This window comes from Mauremys reevesii, linkage group 3, assembly GCF_016161935.1.
Source record: "Mauremys reevesii isolate NIE-2019 linkage group 3, ASM1616193v1, whole genome shotgun sequence".
Lineage (NCBI taxonomy): Eukaryota > Metazoa > Chordata > Testudines > Geoemydidae > Mauremys > Mauremys reevesii.
Window position 1 is genome coordinate 19973303 of NC_052625.1, and position 17988 is coordinate 19991290.

Here is a 17988-nt window from a genome sequence, read left to right on the forward strand (position 1 = left end):
AGGAGCTGCCGGAGCTCCCCTGGACCGCCGTTCCGGAGGAGTTGCCGGACCTGCCACCCAGCCCGTCCGAGGCGAACCCAGGCACCTGGACCCGGTGGAGGATGACCCCAGGATCCAGGTAGGCCCCGAGGGGGAGTTTGGAAGTGGCCCGGGGGCAGCAGACCCTAGTCTGACTGCAGCAGACCCAGAGCCAATGTCAGTGTGTTGCGGCCAGGATCCCCACTGACACAGCAGCAGCCTGCCTACCACTGTTAGGGCCCCGGGCTGGGACGCAGAGGAGTGGGTGGGCCTGCGTCCCCCCTGCCACCCCACTCACGGGTGGCAGTCTCCCCCTCGCCCCGACACCCTGACCCTGGGCTTTATAGACTGAACTGCTTGCTCAGCCCTACCTGAGGGCCTGAGCCCTGCACCAGTGTTTGTTGCCCCACCCTGATCCAGGGCCTGGGCTTTATAGACTGAACTGCTTGCTCTGCCCTTGCTGGAGGGCCTGAGTCCTGAGCCGGTGGTGTCACCCCTGTGTGGTGAGGTGGCCTGGTACCCAGCTGCCCCGGAGGACGAAGAGCCCTCCCTAACGGCGGATCCTACACTCCCCCTCTCCTTAGGTTTGCACAGCATTGAAGGATTAAAGAGCACTTTAGACAGTGTGTGCCCAGAACAGAGGCACATAAGAATTCCATTCATTCCCGGTTAAATCTAGATGTTAAACTAAAATGTTATATAAAAAGATAAGGAAAATGTGTAAGTTTGGGGAACCTAAGTGCAGCAGTAGTCCTACCAGAGAGAGACATGGCCATGCCTCCAGAAGGAGTTCCTTCCAAAAGATTCCATTGACTAAAAGAGTGAGGACACTACTGCAAATTTCAAAACTCCAACTGTGACCATTTCTTTTACTTAGTAAGGAAAATCTAGTTGGTGGCAAGCAAGTGGGCCATCGTCTCTAGGGTATGATCCTCAATTTGAGCGTGAGAGTTCTCAGGGTTACATTCTTGTCAAATCCTTGAAGTGGTGTGTAAGATATTCTTTCATGGCAATTTTTCCTCGGTCTTGATATGATTTGTAGCAAAGCATTCTTACTCTCTGGCTATAAGGAAACTGTTTACACTCATGAACGTGAAAAAAATCATCCATACCCCGTGCATCCACTTTCACAAGTGCAAGGCTATTTGGGAAACCAGTGAAATTAGTAGCTGAGACAACAGAAGCCTGAACCCTCCTTGTCAAAGCCGGCATAGTAATCCATTGGTCACTGCCAACACCAAAGGTATTCATGAAGGGAATGTTTGCCTAGCAGAGGAAAGTATGAAGCAGAAGCTCACATGGAAGACCTAAACCTTTTTCTTCCCAAACAATTAAATCTTCAGCATCACAAAGACAAAATGAGCATTTGTGTGTGAAGAGTTTACAATTCCTATACAAGACTCTTCGTTTTGACCTACCCTCTGTGTTGAGAGGTTTAAATGGCTGGTAGTATCACAGCAAGGCTGAGGTCTCAAGTTACACAACTCTGTCCATTTACAGACAACATCACTGTTTGTGCCCTGACCAGCGAAACAGATCCATTCCCAACTTGCCGGCTGCTAGAAAGGATTCCAACCCCCCTGGAGTTCAAAATCAGAATATTCTGAATCCAATGCAGGACATTGTTCAACCAGGTTAAAATAGGCATGGCTTTGACTCTAAATTTACCACTCTGGTAAAGATTTACAAAGACCCAAAACTTCATCTCATCAATTGTATCCTGGCAGCAGTCACTCCGTAGCTAGTCTTCCCCAGTGACCATGTTTGCTGATGCCATGCATTGGTACTGTCCTCTGAGTGGGATTTCACAATGTGTCTCCAGAAATTCCATTTGTGGACACGTCATTCTCAGATCCTGTCCAAATGTCTCTTTTGGGGCAGGTAAGTACAAGGAACATACTTTAAGCCAACCCAGTTTTCACTTTGGCCCTTGTATGATTGCTACAGGAACACACCTTACTTGGTGAAGAGCATACCTGGAAGACAAGATGCCCCCAGGGTTATGGTGGGTCACTCAGAAAAAAGAGCGTCCAGCTTTCTGAACCGCACACCTTGTGCTCTACAGTTTTTCAGTATGTCAGGGTACCCTTCCTTTTAGTTTACTTTTATGGAATTCAGTAGTGTTGGAACAAAAACATAGGAATGGACAGATGGGTTCAAACCAGTGGTCCATTGAGTCTCCTGTATGTCATCTGACGGTGGCCAGTAGCAGTTGCTTCAGAGGAAGGTTGAAGAAACCTGTAGAGGGCAGTTATGGAATAACTAACCCACAAGGGACATTTCTTCCTATCTCCTGTTAGAGGTTGGCTTGTGCTCTGAAGTATGAATGTTTATGTCCCTTTCAACATAAGTGAGTAACCAGAGGTCAGAACTTCTCTCAGAGGCCATGGAAATAATGTCAGATGTCGAGAAGAATCCGCTGCTTTACAAGACAGTTTGCATAAAGGGAAGAGGAAAGAGCTGAACTCATCCTTCTAGTTCGTCACTAGCCAGAAGTCCTGGGAATTTTTGGACATGATTGATTGATAGCTAAGGAATCTCCACTATACCAGCAGAAAAAACAGATCTCCTGAAGCATGGGCCCTTATTTCATCTGTACCTGAGCTGCCTACAGTTTGACAGCCTGGATATCAAAAGGAAAGTGTAGTTCAGCAGAGATTATCCTTTAGCCCAGTGATTCTCAAACTGTTGTGCTGTTGACCCCTTTCACATAGCAAGCCTCTGAGTGCACCCCCCCCCTTAATAAATTAAAAACACTTTTTTAGCCTGACTGATACATTTTTGGTATCCAGGCAGAATTCAATCAGGAACTTTCATTCATTGTTCTGGTAAAGTTTCACTTATGGTGCAAAGGAGACAACACCTTACTTGTCAGGGTCTGTACTTCAAAATGAGACCGTGTTTAAACATGTCTTTTCACTCTGCCCCTAAGGTTAACCGTAACTGACTGATGTGATATTAAACATAACAGGGCAGTGTCTACACTGCATGTTGTAACGTCGTTTTAATGAACACATTAATTAATATCTTCTGAAACTTCCCAGGGCAGACATGCCCCTATTGTCTTTAAACTGCTTCTTCTACCTCATTATGTCACACTCGACTTGGGAGAGCATATCAGTTCTGATGTATGCAGAATTTCCATTTAAATTATTAATGAAGTGATTCTTTATATGACAGCACTGTTCTTGCTAATAATTTAGATAGGCGTGTGAACAATTCCACGTGCCGCTGCAAAGAGAAATTCTGGTGATGACTATATGAAGTTTTATTTGTAACACGCATAGGTTGGGTGTTTACTGCCAAGCAGAGGGGAAAAGTTTTTAAACCTGTCCATCTAGGTGAATTTTTTCTTATCAATTCCCTCTGCATTTTCTAGCCTACAGTCTTTTTCTACTTCCATTTACTGTGAATGAGGGACTGTAGTTCTATGCTCTCGCTTCAGAAATAAACACATCAAAAAGCACTCATGTAGCACAGTGTGGAGCCGGTATTATGGCAAGCAGGCACTGAGTTACAGTACTCACTCCATGCCCAGCTGATGGAGCACTGTGCTTGATATTTACATTATCCTGAAGTGCGTTTTATAAGGCTGCCAGATATCCACCATCCATTTATTTTGCCCCCCCAATGCACATGGGGTAGTTGAAGAAGGAAATGCTATACTAGAATGTGACTGTAAGGCTGCAAATCATTCATGGAAGTCACAGTTTCTGTGACCTCTGTGAATTTTGCAGTGCTGGTGCAGCTGATCCCAGGATCCCAGCAGCTGAGGAAGCTCAGGAGCCAGCCGCGCTGGCCGTTGCTCTGGCAGTCCCAGGCATGGTCCCTGACGCTGGCCTGCAGCAGCAGTCTGGGACTAGTGGTGGTGGGGCCCTGAGCCACCTCTTTCCCCCCAGCACCAGCGTTGCTCTGCTCTCTCTCTCCACTCCCCAGCAGTCTTCAGGGCGTCCCTCTCCCAGTCGGTAAGATTTAGTCCCAGGTATTTTTAGTAAAAGTCATGGAGGGATCACGAGGCCGTGACTTTTGTTTATAGCCCGTGACCTGTCCATGACTTTTACTAAAAATACCCATGACTAAAACATAGCCTTAATCATGATCCTGTTTCTAACCTTAATGCATTTATTTAGAACACATGTTTTCAAGCAACAAAGAATCCTGTGGCACCTTATAGACTAACAGACTAACACATGTTTTCAAAACATCCATTATTACATTTGATTCAGATGAGGGGCCAGATCCTCATAAATCAGTATAGTTTCTGAAGCTCTGCTATACTTGACTGTAGTTGCACAAGCACACGTCTTATGTACTTAATTAACGAATGAATGAATGAGATCATTGCATTCTAAACACATCTTTCCAGAGTTTCCTTAGTCATTTGTACAGGTAATGGCTCTTTCCTTTGGTCAGGTGCTGATGAGGTTGCCATCTACGTACATTCACTGACCCAGGACAATGAGCCAGACGGACTCCCAGAGGTGGTCAAAAAAGGTAATTGTTACTTTAGGGGAGAACTGTCCACATTGGGGGAGTGTGTGCGCGCACGCTTATCTAAATAATCGTGTTGTCATAGGTGTGACTTGGAAGCATTGTAAAAACTTTAACATCATTGGCCAAATTCAGCCCTCGTATAGATTGCATGAGTCCATTTAGCTCAACTGCTTGCCAGAGCTGAGTTTAGCCCCATGTGCTTAAAAAAAAAAAAAAAAAAAAAGCCCTAGTATACAATTAAGGCTATGGGGGGCTAATATCTTTTGTTGTAGATGTATGTAATTTCTCGTGGTTTTGGTTTTTGGTCTGTGTGATGTCTTCCCATCTGTGCTGTTTTGTAGTATTTGATGACAAAAGCAAAACAGCCAAAAATTCTGAAATCCAGAATCCTAATATCAGGTTGTAGTTTTGAACATTAGTCTAGATAAATTTTGTTGACTTTTGGACAACACACAAAAGCATTCTTTAAATAACAATCAGACTTGAACAAATTGTTTATAAAAAGAGATTCTGTTCCCAGAGTTTTCATTTTTAGGGCCAGACCCTGAAGTCTTCTCAGTTCTTATGCAAACTTGATCTATTTTTTTTTCCTTTGCTTTTTATTATTGAGGCCACTGGAATGAAAATTGATTTCTTTCTTTAGAAGTTCTGGTACTGAACTTTGTCTTAATGCTTGTATTGTGATAGCCTCAACCAGACACTGGTCACTGCATGTCTGCAATCTGAGCTTTTGCCCATTGCTAGAAAAACACTGTTAGAGTGAAGGAGCAATTAGAGAGGTGGCACACTATCCCCACAACTCTTGGGTCTAACAAGGAATGCTTCCACATTCTCTGCTTTCAGTGGTAAAAATCATTTAGTTTTAGATTTAGCCTTCTATTTCTCAAGCTACTATTACAATGACAGAAGTGTAAGGACTGTCTTCCCTTTTTCCACTCGACATCAAAATTTTAACAGCTTTTATTTTGATAAGTATTGGCGCTAGAAGGATAAGCCCTGATGCTCATCTCTCACACAGGACCCACATCAGTGTAAGTGGGATGAGAATTGAGACCAATTACCTAGACTATCAGAAGTTTTGGCATTTGGGATTTCAATTGTTGTTAAGCACACATTTATAACTACTGAAATTTTAGCTAACTGATGCTAAAATCATGTCAGAATTTGGTGGGGAGTGCAGGGGAGACAAGGAAGATTGTAATAGCGGTGGGGGCTGGAATTTGAGAGAACCCTAAAGGTATAAATATTGTGAAATTTTTCAACAGTTTTACAAAGCTAGTGTTGACCATCACAACAAACATATTGTGAAGATTACGTTAAACATTTAGAATGACATGACATTCTCCTGAATATTTCATAATACGTCTGGACAGGATATCCTCTGCAGGCCAATGTAAATACTTCAGGACTAAACAACTTTTTCAAGTGTTATCATATTTACAGAATAAACTATAGGACATGTACAAATTCATTATGAAATATCAGTAATTAAACTTAAATTACATATCTCAAAATACAGTTCTGCAGATTAGTGATTGAGCAAGAAGAGACCAGACAAGGAATTACTGTGTACTACTCCTTAGCTTTGCCTATACCTTGTTAAATTATGTGACTTGCGATTTGTAAAGCATGGATGATAATGCCCATTCTAAACTTGAACGTGGTGAGGAGTAGGTAGTTGCTGTAAAGCATTCTGCATAGCGCTGTTATATTTCAAAGTGAAAACTATAAACACTGAAGATTCTTGCTTTTCGCATGTGTCTGCTAATTCATATTATTCAGTCGCTTGGAATGGGTCTTGCACTTCCTGCTGGTAATTAGCAAGGTTCTCCCATACCAGTAAAGCATGAGAATTTTTTTGTTTGTATTGCAGGTAGATGATACTCAACAGTGCCAAGCAGAAACAGCTATTGAACCCATGGAATCTAGTTCAAGATCTCCTCTTTTCATAAATAATCAACTCACAAAAGCTGTTGCTGAGAACTCTGTGTGTGTTGAGATTCTCCCCAAAGGCAGATGTTCCTTGAGCACACAAACTACCTGGTCAAAATGAACAAGACAAACCGTATGATACAGTAAACCTAGTAGTATATGGGCCGTACCATGAATCAAACCCTAACCCTGCCTCTTGACCCCTTACACTCCTCCCACCTGTCTCCAGAAGTCCGCCCCAGGGTATTACTTCTGGGGTACAGATGACCGGAAGCAAGGTGTGTGTCACGTGACCCCTCTAAGGACTGCTCCCAGTGCCCAGTACCAATGAGGTTGGGTTTTCCCCTGATAGTACTGCCCTGAGAGGAAATTTGACCAGTCAGGGTGAGTTCCAGGGCGGAGTGACCTGTCAGGAAGTGGGTCGTGTGACCCCTCTAAGAACTCCTCCCAATGCCCTCTGCCAATCAGAGAGCAGCACCATTACCCCATAAGTCCCAGCTCCGGGCAGAGGAGGCCATCTCTTACCAAGGACACGTGTTTTAGAAATTGTGGAAAGGCTACTAAGAGGAAACGTGGACTCCGTTACCACCCCCATGAGAACTTCAGACTTTGTTTTAACCCCTAGCACCTTTGGACTTGTGTGGAGAAAGCGCTACCTCAGTGACAGTTCCAAGGAGGACCCTTTGACTCAACCGTTGATGGAGACGTTGGAATCCGACCCCAAAACCCTTGTTAGGCACCCCGATGAGTGTGACGGCCTCTCATTGTTCACCTCCTTAGAGGTGGAAAGCGATCATGGCGTACCAAGGTGAGCGGAAAAGATGTCGCTCAGGTAAATGAATGATTAAAAAGCGATGGTCAAGAATGGGGTGAAATGTGGCGAAGAACCAGGGATTGCATTAATTAAAAACAAGCAATGGGGTTCTTACACTGTTTGTTTTCTGAAAATTTCTCAACAGCTTGCTTTGAGTACCTCCCATAAGGCTTTATGGAAATATGCTTAAAATGTGTTTTCTGCTACATAGGCCATGTAACACATCACCGTAAAGGTTATGATCTACTGAATGTATTAAACCTATTTATATGCATGTATCATTTTTGTATTCAAAGTTATGAATGTTGGCTGTGTACTGGCTTGATTTCTAAATAACCTTAGTAGAGCATTTGGTCAGTTCCTGGAGAAAGGAGTGTTGAAATTAAGTACCTAATCAAGAAACACTGAAAGGACAATGGATCTTGGAATACTCCAATCCTCATTAGAAGTCTACTTGAGGAAGTTCAAGGTACTATGTAAACAGTGGATGCTCCCTGTAAAAACTGAGTCATGCATGGACATGTGACTTGCCCAGGTGACTCCAAAACTCCATCTTGGAGCTGGACTTTGCATAGGAGAACCCCTGGGAGACCCCTCCATTTTGTCTTCAGCTGGCTGAAGAGAGAGTCTCTCCATCCCCACCCCCACCCCAGGATACCTGAAAGAAATTGGAACAAAGGACAGTGATTGCAGGGGGTGTGAGTGATTGCTGGACCCAGGCTAAAAGGAGATTAGTCTGTCAAAGGAGCATTGTGGAACTGGTGGGGATCTTATCTGTATTCAGTTTGATTAGGTATAGATTTGCGCATTTTAAGCTGTATACAGGGTAAAATGGATTTATTTGGATTTAGACCCCATTGGGAGTTGGGCATCTGAGTATTAAAGACAGGAACACTTCTGTTAGCCTCTTTCAGGTAAACCTGCAGTTTTGGGGCAAGTAATTCAGACCCTGGGTCTGTGTTGGAGCAGACAGGAGTGTCTGGCTCAGCAAGACAGGGTGCTGGAGTCCTGAGTTGGCAGGGAAAGCAGGGGTAGAAGTAGTCTGGGCACATCAGGTGGCAGCTCCCAGAGGGTTTCTGTGATCCCACCTGTCACAAATGCCTTTCTAGAGGCCCTTTGAGAACTTACACATCGGTAGCCCTGTGGGAGTAAGTCTATCATGCATCTGCTGTTTTTGCTCATGTCTGAGACACAGATCTCAAGAGGAAAATCTGGAAAAGGACAAAATGGAAGAATGAACTGTAGTAAGATTTGGGGCCTTATGCTAATTCTTGCCCAGTCTTGAGTTAAAGATTTGTGTTACCTTAACATGTACAGTAACTCCTCACTTAAAGTCATCCCGGTTAACATTGCTGATCATTTAGGAACATGCTCATATAAAGTTGTGCAATGCTCCCTTCTAATGTCGTTTGGCAGCTGCCTGCTTTGTCTACTGAAGAGTATCTCAGTGAAAGTTTTAATCCTCTGCCAAAGGTTTGGGATGGAAGCCTTATTTCTTCTTCCGTAGTAGGATGCTTTCCCATACCAGACCGTGATAACTTTGGCAGGCATCATTGCAGTACCCAGGCTAGCAACACGGGCAGCTTCAGAACGCCAGCAGCAGCTGTGCTCTCTATACCGGGTCGGCAACCTACAGCACGCATGCAAAAGGTGACACGCGAGCCAATTTTTGATGACACGCGGCGGGCTGAGCGCCTCAACCCACTGCCACCCGGGGTTCCGGCTGCTGCTCCGTTGCCAGTCGGGTCTTGACTGCCGGCTCCACTCAGCACCTACTGCTGGCCTGGGGACCCCAAGGAACTCCAGGCTGGCAGCAGGCTGAGCAGGCCAGCAGCTGAGACCCGGCTGGCAGGAGCCGGCAGCTGGGCGCCAGAGTGGCAGCAGGCTGAGCGAGGCTGGCAGGGGTCTGAGTGTCTCAGCCTGGTTTCGGTCTGGGGTTCTGGTTGCCGGGCCCCTTGCCAGTCGGGGTCCCAGCCGCTGGCCCGCTCAGCCTCACGCCCGGCCTGGGTGAGCAGAACCCCAGGCTGGTGTAGCGGGTTGAGTGGTGGCAGCGGCTGGGATCCCTGCTGGCAGGAGCTGGCGGCCAGAACCCCAGACCGACAGCGGGCTGAGTGCCTCAGCCTGCTGCGGTCTGGGGTCCCAGCCCCCGGACGCGCTCAGCGTGCTGCCAGTCTGGGTGAATGGAACCCCAGGCTGGCAGCGGACTGAGTGGTACCAGAGGCCAGGACCTCAGACCAGCAGCAGACTGAGCCGCTAAGCCCAGACCGGCAGCGGGCTGAGCAGGGCCTGGGATCCTTGTCTGGGGTTCCACTCACTCAGCTGGCAGTGGGCTGAGCGGGGCGGTGGGCAGGACCCCAGGCCGTCAGGAGGCTGAGCGGGGCTGGCAGCTGGAACCCCAGACTGGCAGCGGACTGAGTGCTGCCGGCACCCCAGACCGGCAGTGGACTGAGCCACTCAGCCCCCTGCCGGCCCCGCTCAGCTCGCTGCAGGCTGAGTGAATGGAACTCCAGACTGGCAGTGGGCTGAGCAGTGCTGGTGGCTGGAACCCCAGACCAGGATCCCAGGCAAGGATCACGCTACATTGATAAGAGCTGCATTTTAATTTTATTTTAAATGCAGCTTCCTAAATATTTTAAAAACATTATTTACTTGAAATACAATCGTTTATTTATATAATATAGACATAGAGAGAGACCTTCTACAAATGTTAAAATGTATTACTGGCACAGGAAGCCTTAAATTACAGTCAACTTGGCACACCACTCTGAAACCTGTCATTCTATTCTTTATGTGCCAGAATGATTAATGCATTAATAACTTGGTTGACTGTCAGCAGGTACAACCCATCTCAGCAGTAGTTTCTAGGGCCATTCTCTCAGGCAGAACAGCACAAATGAAAGTAAATGCTAACAAGCTTTCATACACAGCATGAGCAAAGCACATTTTCTTTCAGTCAGTGAAACACAGTGCGAAACAGCAAATACAATGCTATGTTTGATGTGGAATGAGTACTGTAGTAGTAAGCCATGTAATGAAATTGGGAAATACCGTATAAGCTACATTTCATAGTTTGCTTCACTGGAAACTATAATTGTTTTCTTTTCTTTTTCTTTTTTTTTTTTAAATGAATACAGAGTGGATTTCTTCAATATGATATATTATTTGCTTCCTTATCACACACCAGATCATTGGGTTCTTGCGGTAAGATGTTTTCTATTGTACTTCAGGATTATGGTCACTAAATGTGGTATTATATAAGAGATTTGTAACACAGCTGGGTAGCAGTGGTCTCATTTCCCATATTGCGGGTTTTCAGTGAGTTCAGTGCATGCAAAGGAAAGTGGAATGTAAATATAACTCTTGACATTCCAAGAACTGAGCTTTTAAAAATAAAATGATACTGTGAAATTCTGTTGTTAATGTTACTTGAAAGAATGCAGTTTGTAATGATTTGATCAATGAATTCACAATATGCTTTTCTCCTGTGTGTTAGACATCACAAATGAGAATATGTTAATGGATTGTTTTTTTGAGAAGTCATTATAAAATAGCAGAATTTATCACTTTGCCAATATAACTTGTACGTATATTTAAACTTACAGACAGCATTGATGCAAACAAAAGAATTATTAACAATTGACCCCTTGTGTGATGAGATGAGATATGAAAGAACATGTCTAAGGAATTGGAGGTGATTTTTAAGATACTTACTTTTACAGTGTATATGAACTGTTAATGTGAAAATATTTACACAATGAGACTAAAATCTTCCTGTTAGCTACAAAGAAAAATTGAAACAGCATGTGCTTACTAATGTACTTTGAGTGGATTTGTGTAACTACTTCACAGAATGTGGACCCGAAACGGTAGCATGTTGCATGAGTGTGAAGGTGTTATCAACATGGGGCACAGCAAAGCAGGTGATACATTGTATAAGAGTGTGACAGTAATATGAAAGCGTGTGTGTGTGTGTAAGTATGTTAATATATATACCAGTGGTCCCCAACCTTTTCGTCTGGCGAGTGCCAAATGAAGGACCGTGATGGTGCTCGAGCATCCGCCAAAATGCCTCTGAATTTCGGCGGGCGACGCCTCTTGATGACGCTGCTTGCCGCCAACAAGCGATGTCATCCAGAGGCGTCGCCACCGAAATTTGGAGGCATTTTGGCAGATGCTCGACCACCAGCCAGAATGCGGGCGCATTTAGATGCCCCCGTGCCCGCGGGCACCGCGTTGGGGACCACTGATAGATAGATATCTAATGCGCAATAAGTCATGGCAATCATTAAGTAAATAGCGATAGAAAGGATTTCTATCTCTGTACAGAAACTGTTTTTTAAAAAAAAAAAGGGAAAGAAAAGCTCATTTATACAGTCCACTAATGTACTCTCTCAAAGTTTCAGATACTTCATCAAACGATTAACGAGCAACTCCCCATCTGATTGGAAGAATAAAATTCTTCAGCATAATAAACAAAAAGTGATGGCCACAACTGCGGACCACTTATCTTAAAGGTTTTGAATACAAAATTGCCATTATCATTTATGTATGTGAAATTATCAGGGGTGAAAGTAAATGTGGAAGATTACTGGTGTCCACTGCACCAGCGTCCTTGCCATGGCGTGTGGGGTATGCTCTGGGCCCTCAGAAGGGATGGGTCTTGGGTGGAAGATGTGGGCTGGGGGGCCAGATTCCCTCAGCCAGCCCTTCCTGACAGCTGCTGTTGTGGTGGGAAGGAGCCCCAGGCCCTTTTGAATCACTGACCCCCAATGCAACTGCCCCTTTTCCTCCCCCACTGTTGGTGGCCCTGCCGGTATCATCCAGCAGCGCTGTCAGACCCTATGGCAGGGCCACAGATGTGAGGAGAGGTAACGGGGACAGGGACCTGAAAGCATAAAGCACTGCCACAGCAGCACTGTAACGTCGTCCGTGTACGGGCCGGAACCGGTGGCCAGTTCTTACCAGCATGCTGGCTCAGCCCACTTTCACCTCTGGGAATTGTGATATTTTTTCTAAATAGAAGTGTTATTAGTTTGCAGAAACGTATTTGCGGCAGAAAGACAGCCTCTTGTGATGTTTCTACTGAATTGATAATGCTGAGTTTAGAAGACAAGTAGCAATTGTTCTAGTGAAAGAGTCAGGTAATAACTTTCTCCCATGTACTATAGACTCATTAGGCACATGTGAAGGTAACCGAAAAAGTGGAATTATGTTACGGAACAGACCGTTATCTTAATACCCCTAAAGTGGGGTAACTCACGGGTCTGGTTCTGTAATTGTGGCTATTCATCAATAATATCTTCAAGTACCAAAAAATTAGATTGGGGTGAATGGTTGCTATTGATAGACCAGTTAAATAAAATTGGATATTTTTATATTCAGGTGCAGTAAAGTAAAACTTTGAAAAAATAAGACTCACAAAAAAGGAAAAAAATGTTGCAACCAGTGACTGGATTAAAATAGCGACAGTAATTACTAACTCGGGATTTGCATTTAGAGTGTTGGTCGTGACATGATCAGCATTTCATTGCGCTATATTGATTTTTTTTTTTCAGAAAGCGTGGAGGACTACTGCATATACTGCAACCTTGTCAGTTGTGAAAAGGAAAGTGAGGATTGCACGATGGTAAGAAACATAGGATTGTATCAGAAACATATGCCATAAGCTGCTTAAGAATCAGGATTCTTGTAAAAATTCCACAACAGTAAACATTCCATCATGGTGATAGGCCAGAGGTGAGCAAACTGCGGGCCGTCCTGCCCGGCCCTTGAGCTCCTGGCCGTGGAGGCCCCTCCTGTTCTGTCCCTCCTCTCCCGCAGCCTCAACTCGCCGTGCCGCCAGCACTCTAGGCAGCGGGATTGCACGGTGGGATGGCTGGCTCCAGCCATTCAGTGCTGCTGCCAGTCCTGGTGCTCTGTGTGGTATGGAAAGGGGATGTGGAGCGGGGGGGTTGAATAAGTGGCAGAGGGTCCCGGTGGGCAGACAGGGAGCAGCAGTGGGTGGTTGAATAGGTGTGGGAGTCCCAGGGTGGGCGGGCATGTCGGGGGCGGGGATGTGGATAGGAGTCAGGGAAAGGGAGCAGGGGGTTGGGGGGTTAGATAAGAGGTCGGGTTCCCGGCAGGGTGGTTGGTGTGGGGAGTCCTGGGAGGATGTGATCAGAGGACAAGGAGCAGGGGAGGTTGGATGGGTCAGAGTTCTGAGGGGGGCAGTCAGGGGGCGGAAAGGGGCAGATGGGGACAGGGCCCAGGCTGTTAGGGAAGGCTGTGCCTCCCCAACGCAGCCCTCCATACAGTTTCGGAACCCCGATGTGGCCTTCAGGCCAAAAAGTTTGCCCATCCCTGTGATAGGCATATCTTAGGTAATGCTGACATGGATGGAATAGCATGAGCGAATGGAAAGTATTTGTAACATTACAACTTCTCTGATTTCATTTTCTCAATTGTTACTTATCAAAGGTCCAGTGTGATTCTTGCAAGAGGTGGGTACATATGCCCTGCATTCCAGAAGGAACAAATCATGAAATCCTCACTGATGAGGAAGAAGAATACGAGTGCAAAAAAGTGCATAGTTCAGTTCTTTATCAGAAAAATGACATTATCTGTAAATAGTTGTTGTTAAAAATGGCTTTGAACAAAAAGCTAACCTTTTATTTATATACCGGATTACAATAAAGTTTTTAAAATTGGAAAAACACTTCTCTGTATTTGTGTCCCTGTGTATAAGGCAAATTATACAGGCAGCAAGAAGGGAGGGAATAGTGAGTGTTTTGGACCACAGAACCCCATCCCGAGCCTGCAAAATCCGGGACAGAAGCGCAGGAAAGAAGGGGGCAAAGAGGGGGACTGAGCAGCCCTGGGTCCCTCCTGCGAGGAGGCATTGGGAAAGCAAGGGAGCATGCAGCATTCAGACAGACACGCCATTGTGCCAGTAAACACCCGCCTGGCTTTTGTTTCTATCACTTCTCCTTTGTCTAAGGTGGGTGTAGCTCCCCCTGTCCAGGAGGGTGAGGCTGGGCTCCGGGCTCCCACCCGGACCATTTCTCCAGCCAAACCCCGCTCTGCAAGGATGCCTTTTGCAAGCGCTTTAAACCCAGGGCATCTTTGCGAGCTGGCTGCTGGGGAGAGGGGTAGAGGAAAGGGGCCAGGGCTCGTTCTGGCTGGAGCATCCACTGGGTGGATCAGTTTAGCACGCCTCGCAGCCATCCTGTTCTCCTTTGCTAGCTGCATTCAGTGGGCTGCAGGGGGAGTGTAGCAGGACAACTGGGGGGGGGGCAGGTCTGCCCTTCATGGTGCTAGGATGCGTGTGTCTGTCTGCAAGTGTCGAAGCCAGGCAGAAAGAGGAGCAGTTTCCTAGTCTACAGCATGAGGCTTGGTGTAGCTTGAGGTGCTCCCAGTTTTGGGTTTGGAGACAGAAGGTTGTGATAATATAATAGGAAAAATTCCGACTGGCAAGGGGAGCTCTGACTGAAAGGAAAATGTGATAGCCCCCCCCCATCACAAATCATGTCATCCCGAGGATTGAGAGCAGCTTGAAGGAGCAGTTATTAAATCAGGTGTCCTTCCCAAACTTAGCCACACACACCGATTTTTTTTTGTCCAGGGGCACATCACTAGCCTCATAGTGTGTTCCATGCCCACTACACTCGAAGGGTATTTGCACGTTGGTCTGGTGATCCCGGTCAGTTAGAACCACATTCTAGTTTTCTAGTAGCTGAACAGTAACTATATCACAGCTGTGCACCGAGACACGAGCCGAGCTTTTTCATTTGGGGCTGCCTTTTCATCCTCTAACCCATGCCCCCGAGTTCAGGTCTAGTGTATTAATTTCCTAGGTCTGCCTTTCTTCTGACCTGTATTGCATGATTCTTTTCAAATGTGAACTCTCTAACCCTGTAGGTTAACCTCCAGCCGGTACTCGAGAGAAGATCCTATCCCTGTGGAAAATGACACTCCCTCCATTCTCGGGGCATGTCCAGCTTCCAGAGAGCTGGGCAAGAGACTTGTTTGAATCTACATTTAGAAGTAGGCCTTCCCCACAACAGTTGAAAGTGGTGTTGCAGCCATTCAAAATACATTAATAATTTTACATATTGTATTGTTGTTATCTTCCCTCAGGGGACCTTGAAGTGTACTTGATGTGGATTATTCTTATATAATTACTAGTGTAGTTACTTGTAATCACATGCGTTATGGGGCTACTTGATAACACATGCAGGTGCTCATTACTGTCCCAGCGGGTTTCTTGTAGCAGTAAAAAAATCAAATATCCTATAACAAAATGATTGACTTTTCCAACACGCATGCGCATGTGTTCCTGGTATTTCCTAAAAGGGTTTAGCCAACACTTTCAAACTGTTAGGATTAAGAATGAATCATTTTTATAGTTACCTGTGTGGGGAATTTGAAAGTGAACTGCAAATATTCTGAGTGTCTGAATGCAGAGTTGAGGGTATGTAAGATTTAAGGAAAGAGTCCTGTTTTCCTGATACTTTTTTAATGCTGAACTAAAATGTAGTCTGAGAAGCATATTAGCAATGCCTAAGATTGTTCAAGATGTGAGGACGCTCTACAGAAAAATACCTTTTTATACTGATTTAAAGGAACACAAGAAAATAGGGAAAACATTGCATGTTAGAACTACACTTGCAGAGTATTTATAGAGGAGATATATAATTAGTAAACAATGCAAGTGTGTGCATATAAATAGCATGTTAATAGTCCTAAAGGATTAGGGGTTTGGAATGGGTCCTGTGAACGGGCCGCACTCACCCCCGCGGCGCCTCCTGCTGGTGACTCCGGGAATTAGCTCTATTCCAGCGCTGGAGCGCCCTCTGCAGGCTGGTGATCCGCCTGTCCTTTGGCCCCCCATGTCCCTCCCTGGACCCAGTGCCCTTTTACATGGGGTGCTGCCCCCTAGCAGTAACCCCTTTCTCTCTGGGTCTCCCCTCCTCAGGGAACCCCCACCCTCTATCCCCACCTTGCCTCAGTAGATGGCTACTGTCAGTCATTGTCTAGCCCCACGTCCTGGGGCAGACTGCAGTATCAGCCTACTCATCACTGGCAAGGTTGGGTTTGGACCTGCTGCCTTGGCCTACCTCTGGGCTGCCCTCTGCAACCCCTAGTACCTGTTAGCCCTCTGCTAGGCCGCAGCCCGGGGCTTTCCAGGCTGGAGCTCCCCAGCTCCTCAGCCTTTCCCCAGCCCTGCTTCACTCAGGTATCCAATCTCTAGCTCCCTGCAGCCAGGCCCTTCTCTCTCTGAAGGCAGAGAGAGACTGTCTTGGCTTCTGGCTTCCCTGGCCTTCTTATAAGGCCCTGTTGCTCAGTTTGGGGCGTGGCCCCCAGCTGCAGCCACTTCCCCAATCAGCACAGCCTAAAGGCTGTTTTCTTGAGCCTTGGCCCCTTCCCAGGGCTGTTTTTAACCCCTTCAGGGCCAGAGCAGGGGTCCACCCTGATACAGTCCCATATGAGGAGAGATTAAAGAGGCTAGGACTTTTCAGCTTGGAAACGAGGAGACTAAGGGAGGATATGATAGAGGTATATAAAATCATGAGTGATGTTGAGAAAGTAGACAAGGAAAAATTATTTACTTATTCCCATAATACAAGAACTAGGGGTCACCAAATGAAATTAATAGGCAGCAAGTTTAAAACAAATAAAAGGAAGTTCTTCACCCAGTGCTGTCAACTTGTGGAACTCCTTACCTGTGGAGGTTGTGAAGGCTAGGACTATAACAGCGTTTAAAAGAGAACTGGATGAATTCATGGAGGTTAAGTCCATTAATGGCTATTAGCTAGGATGGGTAAGGAATGGTGTCCCTAGTCTCTGTTTGTCAGAGGGTGGAGATGGATGGCAGGAGAGAGAGCACTTGATCACTACCTGTTAGGTTCACTCCCTCTGGGGCACCTGGCATTGGTCACTGTCGGTAGACAGGATACTGGGCTAGATGGACCTTTAGTCTGACCCAGTACGGCTGTTCTTAGGTTCTTATAGTTAAATATGAGAAGATGGGGATTAATACAAGAATCGAAAAGTGGGTAAGGAACCGGGTAAAAGGGAGACTACAACTGGTCATATTGAAAGGTGAACTGTCAGGCTGGAGGAGGTTACTAGTTGAGTTCCTCAGGAATCATTCTTGGAACCAATCTTATTTAACATTTTCATTAATGACCTTGGCACAAAAAGTGGGAATGAGCTAGTAAAATTTGTGGATGACACAAAATTGGGATGTATTGCCAATACAGAGGGGACTGGAATGTCATACAAGAAAATCTGGATGACTTTGCAAATTGGAGTAATAGACATGGGGTGAAATGTAATAGTAGAAAGTGTAAGGTCATGCACTTAGGGACTAACAGCTAGAATTTTTGTTCAAAATTGGGGACGTATCAGTTGGAACCAAGAGAAGAGGAGAAAGACAGTGGTGACTCTGTGCTGTCAATATGATGCAGCTGTAAAAAAGGCTAATGCAATTCTGCGCTGCATCAGGAGAGGTATTTCCAGTAGAGTTAGGGAAGTGTTAGTACTGTTATACAAGGCACTGATGAGACCACATCTGGAATCCTGTGTGCGGTTTTGGTCTCCCATGTTTAAGAAAGATGAAATCAAAGTGGCACAGGTGCAGAGAAGAGTTACTAGGATGACCAGAGGCCTGGAGAAGCTACCTTACAAGAAGAGACTTAAGGAGCTTGGCTTGTGTAACCGAACCAAATGAAGGCCGAGGGGAGATCCGA

At 45.7% G+C, this 17988-nt stretch overlaps 1 long non-coding RNA gene across 7 annotated transcripts in view; it reads left to right on the forward strand.

Moving 5' to 3' along the window:
- The window catches only part of LOC120400351, a 66496-nt gene extending 52544 nt beyond the window's left edge, over positions 1-13952 (forward strand). The window contains exons 1-9 of one of the 7 annotated variants that reach the window (XR_005595760.1): positions 82-118; positions 4432-4512; positions 6386-6577; positions 7070-7252; positions 10393-10459; positions 10861-10949; positions 11656-11772; positions 12814-12884; positions 13715-13952. This is a non-coding gene — a long non-coding RNA (uncharacterized LOC120400351). Of the gene's footprint in view, positions 1-81; positions 119-4431; positions 4513-6385; positions 6578-7069; positions 7277-10392; positions 10460-10860; positions 10950-11655; positions 11773-12290; positions 12400-12813; positions 12885-13714 lie in introns of those variants that run through there. The other 6 variants (XR_005595758.1, XR_005595762.1, XR_005595761.1 and 3 more) reach the window with 6 other exon arrangements.
- The last annotated feature ends 4036 nt before the right edge of the window (positions 13953-17988 follow it).